We start from the raw sequence: 7,834 nt of genomic DNA, 5'->3' as shown, positions 1-7,834 counted from the left end.
CTCGCCCCCCGCCCCAAAATGGCGGCCGGGGGCGCCCCCAGGGGCTGTGCTGAGGCGGCGCCAAGATGGCGGCGCGCCGGGACTGCAGCTCTCGGCGGGCTGAGGGCGCTCGGCCCGCCCCTCATCCGGCCCCGGGCACCGCCTCACGAGCGGCAGTTAGATGTTAAATAACGCCGAGCGCAGCCGCCTGGTACTGGTTTTTTTTTTTTCTTTTCTTTTTTTTTTTTTTTCCCTTCTCGTCCTATGTATAAAACAACAATCGGAATTTTTAACGGTTCTAAGTCGAGCGTTTGCTGAGAAACCGATGCTGGCTTTTGCCACTTAGTGTGTTCCCGCCCCTCAGCACACCTGATGTAATTAAATCTGCATTTCCCCCTCAGAAATCGCCACATTTCTCTCCCCTCCTCCAGCCCGGAGGTACCGCTGAAACGACGTGGCCCCATGGACTTTTTTTTTTTTTTCCTTTTTTTCTCCAATCCTGATGATTTTAGAGGCCTAAATGATTCTGTGCTTTGAACAGTAGAAGATAAAACCACGCAGGTCCTCAGCGTGGAAGTGGGTTGAAGGTGTGGGTTTAAGGTGTAGGTTTAAGGTGTAGGGATGAGGCACTACATTACCAGTGTTCCCAAACCTGCAGAAGTGTCATTAACCCCCAATAAACTACCTTAATCGCTATCATGGCTGGCACTTCTCCGCCGAGGGCCATAGGTTGTTGTAGGGATTTGGGGGGTTTTGGGCTGAGGGTGAAACCCCAGGAGCTGAGCTGGGGTCAGTGCTGGTGACCACAGCCCGAGGACACATGAGGGGTCATGGCAGCCACCACTGTGCTGAGCTGCCTCTGGCACAGCTGTGGTGATCCCCACCGGCTTTCTCCGGGACAACATACACATTTAATAACTTCTCTTGGTGGTCCAGCTCACACTGCTCCTGTCAGTTCAAACCATCCAGCCGTGTTTTGTGGCTCCTCCGGGGCTTCCCTCCCTCAATGATCGCTGCCATCCTGCCTCCAGGCCTGTTCCACCCCGTGGTCCCGCACGCCACAAGGTTGGATGTGCTTCATTTCTAGCTCTGTTTCAGAGGAGCAGGTTTTGGGGTGCAGCTTTGGAGACACATCAAGCAGGGGAGGAAACCGAGGGGGAAGGACTGCGTTGGCCCCGTTTGACCCGGCACATGTAGGAACTCGTGTGATGGAGGCAGATGCAAGACCATACATGCTGCTCTGTGGGACTACAGCTGCTTGTACCCTTAGGTGTGCATTTCGAGCTGTTCCTATGGCTGCTCTTGCAGCCTCTTCACAATTTCTATGATTGAGAGGAGCACAAGTGGCTTTCCAGCCAGCTCACCAACCCCCTTCCTGCCACAGGCTCGGGCAAGCTCGGAGTCAGGGCTGGGGAAGCGAACACTGAACGAGACTCTTCTGCCTTTCTACTGCAGGAAGGTAATTTTTCTAATCAACTCTTCAGCGTGACTCAGAGCCACATTTAGAAAGGAACATCAAGGAACATGTCACCCTTTGTAGCCCTTCAACCAGGTACATTCCCTTCTTCTCTTCCCTGCTTCATGAACTGCAGAGAAAGACATGAAAAATTCAGTCAGTGACGATAATCCCATCACTCCCACAGCCTCTGGCTTTCATTAGCTTGTGAAACGGTGAGCGACCAAGAAAGAAGAGAAAGAAGAGCCCTCCCTCCGAACAATTTATTTTCCTTTTGTTTCAGGCAGGCAGGAAGGTGCTATACAGGCTGTAAGAGTTCTTTTGTTTTTCCTTTTCTTTCAGAGGAACTGTTTGGGCTGAGCACGGCTTGGCAAGGTTGGTGTGTAAATATGAGAGGATACCAGAAGGAAATGAAGTTGGATTGTTGGAGAGTGTGCTCACTCCTTTGGCAGCAGGCTGCCTGGGAAGCGTGTCACAGCAGGCATCTGAACAGACTGGGGGTGGTCGGACCCGTGGCCTGAAGTCTGGCAGGTCTCAACATTTTCTGTGCTCTCAATCCCTACTCCTTTTTTGTGGCCCAGAAGTTAGCTGGGACCCACACCATGTTCCATTTCACTATCTGGGAAAACCAGACACTTTGTATCCCCCATTTTCTCCTGCAGCTCCTGGTCTGCTCTAAACTGTGGTCATTAAAGATCTCCTTCTTCTCTTTCACATTGATCCAGCTCCAGCTCCTCCTCATATGCAAAGCTGCATGTGTCAAGGCTAGAAACATTTAAAAGCAGAATAAAGAAGCTGTTGACAATCCTTTACCAAATTCCTTCGTTTTTATTAATGTAAGTAGCTCCTAACAATCCACTCTCTTGTAAAGTTTCTGTTGTAGAAACTATATAACACAGTGTATCATTAGCAAAGGTGGCCTAGACTGAACATCCTTTTAAATGACAAAATCCATAAACTCTGACATCTCACTGGATTTCTGTGCTTTGTGGGCTCTCCCTGCAGGGCTGTCTCCCAGACTGGCAGTACCAATCAGTAATACCCCTCTCTCATACTTTCTCATTAAGTATCCATTACTCACCATGGATGAACACAAGGTACTGAGCTAGGTGTGACCAAAATGGTAGATGTGCTTTTCCCATACCTATATCCAAGGGAAATTTACCACTTCTCTTAAATAATCCTGGTTATCTGCATTTCCCAGCAGTGTCTCTGACCACCTGAGATGCTGAATTTGACACTTCTTTGATTAGGATGGCAGAATTCACTTAGCACCTGAAATATGCCTGTCTTGCTGCCAGCAGCTGGTACAGCAGAAGAAAGCAAATCCCACCTTGAATGCATGTTAACATTCCTGGATAATACAGAATGGAGAGGATGCCAGAAGAGCAGGAACCAGCATCATCTGCTGCAAGATTTTGGCAGCCGTTCCTTTCTCTGGGCTGCCCTTCTCCGGTGAGACCCTTCAGTCACAGAGGCAGGACTTGCCTTTAGAGCAAAGGACAATCGGTGCTGATCATACGTTCCCTCCCTGGTTTTTGCTGTTCCAGCCCCTCGCTGGCCCCAGCGAGCGCTTTAAGCTCTCCCTTGCCATTAGATGGCAATGCAGATCCACAGATCCTCTGTCTTCCTGCAAAAGAGTCGTGCAGCAGCTGGAATGGCTCGTAGAAACTCAAATCTTCTATTTCCTCCTGCCTCACCTTTGAGGAGCGAGGCACCTGAATGTGTTTCACCTGGAAGGAATGGAGCTGGATGCCTGGGATGGCAGCTCCTCTGAGTCCCCAGTGCACAGTCATTCACTCTCACTCCATTTGGGCCCTCCTTTGTGCACAGAGGTTTGGTTTTTTTTCGCTCTTCCACAAATTATTTCATTTGTCTCTTGTTTTGCTGTTTCCACCACCATTTTGTTGTCTTGCTTGTTCCTCAGCTTATTGCCAGCCCTGGCAATGAGTGAGTCATGGGCTGCCTCAGGCCAAACCCTGGAGGATACAGACTTCTTCCGAGGGTCATGAATCTCTCATCTGGGAAGTTATAAAGAACTGCAGTGAGAAATAGCTACCACCACAAAACGCTTTCCTCCATACTCATTTTTCAGCTTTTCCATTGTCTGCACTTGACTGGTTCATTTAACATGTGCGTTACTGTTTTTTTTTTTTCCCCTTCACATTGTCTTTTCCATCAGAAAGTGCCACCAACTCACGTCCAACTTTTGCTCAGAAAACTTCCAGGTTCATTTGTGTTCCAAAACCAGGAAGGTTTGATCCTTCACAGAACTGAATATACATATTTTTTTCTTCTGCAGCCTGTTTGAAGTTCAATCCCATGCCAAACACAGTCCACCAGCCCTCATGCAATATTGTTGCTGGGCAGCCAGCCAGGACAGTTGTAGGGCCTTTTGGAGTCTGATTTGGATACTTGCAGCAGGATCTGTCTGACTTGGTGACTTCAGCTGCATTAGTGGCAGGAATCCTTCTTTGTACCAGAAAGAATTAAACTATGATCAAACCCCACCCTTTTTTAAAAATCTTTTATACTGGTGGAGCAGATGGAGAGCTCCTGACTGTGGTCTGGACCAGGGCAGGATGGTGGGGAGATTTGCCCCCATGCAAAGGATGGGATACTGGAGCTTCCCTCGTCACTCACACCTCCCATATACATTAACATAAGCACCTTCCAGCTTTTCTGGATTTAAAATGATCTAAACAATGAGGATTTGGTCCTAATCCCCAGGAGAAGTGCTCCTCCATCACAGAAAGGCTCTCTTTATTCCTGGTGCACAAGAAGTTAATAGTGTTCCTAAGCCCTCTTGCAGATGTGAGCAGTGTGCTGCAGATAAGTTATATCAGGAGAAAGTGTTATCACTTGGGCTTACATATTTTGTGCTTATCTGTTGGACTCTAAAAAGCTGTTGCATTTAATTACTCATTTCTCAAAGCTTTTATTAATCATTTATTAGCTCTTTGTTCCTTTGCTGTAGATGTAACTTTGACATATAAAGTGAGCCCAGTTATTTCATAACCAAGCACATCTCAGGAGGAGGAAAGCACTGAATGATAGGAAGGGCCTTACTCATCTTGGCACGTGGTGGTACAACTCTAGTTGGGGCCTCTGGGACTTCAGAAATATAAATATGAGTGCCTTAAGCTGCCCCATCACCTGAGATATCTGTGGCACTGAGGAATTAGGTGCCAGCTGCATATTGGACTGGAGGTTTACAACCTTCTCTTATCCCTTTTTGGTTACCCAGTGTTGCAGAGCTGCAGGTGTAAGTATGGTCAGCCTGGCAAGGGTGGTCACCTCACACTTCATCCCTTGCTCCCAAACACAAACTCACCCCAAAGAAACATCAGAGGAAAATTCTTAAGTGTTCATCACTACTGACCACAAGTCCTGGGATCAGGGAGCTCCAAGGAACAGCAAAGGATCTGCCTTGCCAGAAAGACCAGCACTGGCAGGGGGGTTTCCCCAAAGCCTTACAGGCTGTGCCAGGGGAAATCAGGGTCAATTTTCCTGCAGATGTTTCCCTGTGACTTCTGAAAGGATAGAGAAACCTTCATATCCTTATGGAAACCTTTATTCCCTGTAGAAACCTTTATATCCTTATTGAGCAACATCCCATTTCTCCTCTGTCACCCTTTTCAAGGAGAGCAGCACAACAAAGAGCAAAACAGCCCCTGTCAAACCCCTACAAACCCCACCTTCCTAAGAAAGAAGGACCTCTATTCTGGCATTATAAAATATTAAAGCCCAGGATCATCTCAACCAGCTTGAGATGTCTTAATAAAGCACCTAATTTAGGCAGATGTTTCTCTTTTGCTCTAGTCAATGGAGTAAGGAAGCTTTGAGAACAGGAGACATTTGATAAATGCTGTTGCTTTATTTCTTCCCCCCATAAAAACATCCCAGCCCACCTGGGTTCTAAATTGCTTTTCAGGCTTTCCTAATGAATGTCTCTCAATGTTTCCATGTCTTTTGTTTGCCCTCAATATGGGGAAAAGCTTTAAGTCAACAAGTTTTTATTTGATTTGTAAATAATGCCAGAGTGACACTTTATCACAGATCCCCAGAACTCTGACTCCATGTCTTTTCCTCCCCAGATGATGTGCCAGAGACACCACCCAAACAGGCTGCCAGGTGCAGGATAGGTGACAGAAATGAAAATAACTTTGAGGAAAGACCATTTAGAACTTTTTTCTATACCTCTGTTTAGCCCACAAACCATCAGGAGCTGGTGAAATAATTGCTTTGGACAGATAATAAAACATCCTCCAGCAAAACTAAGGTACTTAATATACTGCCCAAGTCAATTTCCCTTATTTCTGCTGTCCTCTTGCTTTTAATAATGGTTTAATGAAAAATTCAAAATTAATTGAAACTGGCATTAGACATTCACGTGTTCCAGCGAGGGTTTTACTACTTCAATATTTCATAAGCTGACTTCACTGGTGTGCTTCTCCTTATCCTGCTTTCCTAGGCTGGGATATCATCCCTGTTCATAAAATGAAGAGTCCCACTGTGGGTGGGTGGGGGTATGTGAGGAAAGTTTTGCAGCCACATCACAGGCAAAGAAATAAAAATAATATCCGTGTGTTTTCCTCCTGCCACCATCCCCCTTATCTGTATAATGATATTCATCTGAGCCTTGATGGGAAAGAGCTGTCCTAAAAATAAACAGGATCTGTCTGAAAGGTGTCTGAGGGAGGATTTTGGCAGCTGTCAGGCTGTCAGGTATGCTGGGAGGATGGAGCTGATGGACTCTCTGACACCAGAGAGGCTCTGCTGAGATGAGGATGCCTTATGCTCCCCTTGGCACTCACCTGGCAGATCCTCTTGGCCAGAGCCACCAGACCTCGGTGTGTCTGGGGCCTCATCCAGGTCTGGCTGCCATCAATGAGAGTCTGCCCTTGGATGGCACTGGGAGTTGGATCAGACCCTTGCTTTACCCCTGAGACTCTGGCTGCACACCAGGGATGGAGTTTGGCTCCCCAAGTGAATGTCACCCCAACAGAGGAGGAATCACCAGGCCCTGGGCTTGCAAGTTTCTGTAGGTCTCTGAAAATGAGACCCCTCACTGAGGTACCTGGATATGGGATCAGAGCCTGACCTTTGCTTTTTTTTTGTTATAACAGCTTTGTACCTCAGCTTCTCCTTCTCTGATAGAGGTGATGTGGTCCTGTCTTCAAGATTCACAGAACACAGAATATGCTGAGTTGGAAGGGACCCAAAAGGATCATTGAGTCCAACTCTTAGCCCTGCACAGGACTAATCCCAAGAGTCACACGATGTGCCTGAGAGTATTATGGACACATCTCCAGATCCAGGCATATTTAAATGCTCCCAGACCATGACTGTGCTAAAAGCAGTTCCTGTTTCCCACAAGGCACTTTATGGACACACGTTACACGTGTCATAAGGTGAGCAAACAGAGACACGAAGGCATGACATGACTCATCTCAAGCCTTTGAAGCAAGTCAGTGGCAGAGTGAGGACCCAAGAATCCCAGACCCCACCAAAACAATCATACCTTTGGAGTGACCCAAGATGGAAAGAAAATGTTGTGAGCAGAAGCTTCAGTTCTTCCCAAATGCACCAGAAAATCTCCACTGCCCCTGGTGTAACTGGAGGTATTTTGCTGCTGTTCTTGGCAGAGACACAAAGTGCTGGGGATGGAAAAGGGAGGTTTGAAGACAGGCTGGAAACCTTGTTCCTCCATTGGAGAGTGGACACTTCTTTTGTTCTCAATGGGAGCTGCCATATCTGAAAATCAGGCTGTTTTGTTATCTACTGGGCAAGAGCAGCTCCTTTTTAGTGAAGAGCAGACTCTGAACTCAACTGTCTTGCAGCACTTTGGTCTGAAAAGACTGGTCTGTGTTAAGAAGAATGGATGAGGGGGAATTAATTCCTGTAATATGGGCTGCAGGAAGTTACCTACAAGATAAGAGGGTGACTTGATCTTTTTGAGAAAAAGAGAAAAAAAGGCTTCCTTATCTTGATGGTGTTTTCTCTGAAGTATCATCTTGTGACTGCCAGAGTCTGCCTTGCGGGATCAGTCAGGTACAGCTGGCTCTCGTGGCTGGCATCACTTCCTTCCTTTTGGAGGTGTCCTTGTATTTCCCAAAGTATTGCTTGTTCCCCTCGGTGCTCTGAGGCTTCTGTTCCCAGTGTTCCTGGTGTGCCTGGAGCCCCGTGCTGCCGATCCCACTCACGTGCCGAGCGGGATACGATCAGCCCTGCAATTAGGCAGGGATCCGAAAGGAAGAGGAAATCAAGATGATGAAGCGACGAGGAGCACGTGTGAGTCAATATGAGTGAGATATCTGAGGGGATGATGAGCAGTGGGTGAGTCCCACCCCTTCTGGAGGGTCCCAGGCTGTTCGTGTACAGTAACTGTACAGACCC

This window comes from Chiroxiphia lanceolata, chromosome 27 (assembly GCF_009829145.1).
Source record: "Chiroxiphia lanceolata isolate bChiLan1 chromosome 27, bChiLan1.pri, whole genome shotgun sequence".
Lineage (NCBI taxonomy): Eukaryota > Metazoa > Chordata > Aves > Passeriformes > Pipridae > Chiroxiphia > Chiroxiphia lanceolata.
The sequence above is the reverse complement of the archived record's forward strand: the minus strand, read 5'-3'. Positions refer to the sequence as shown.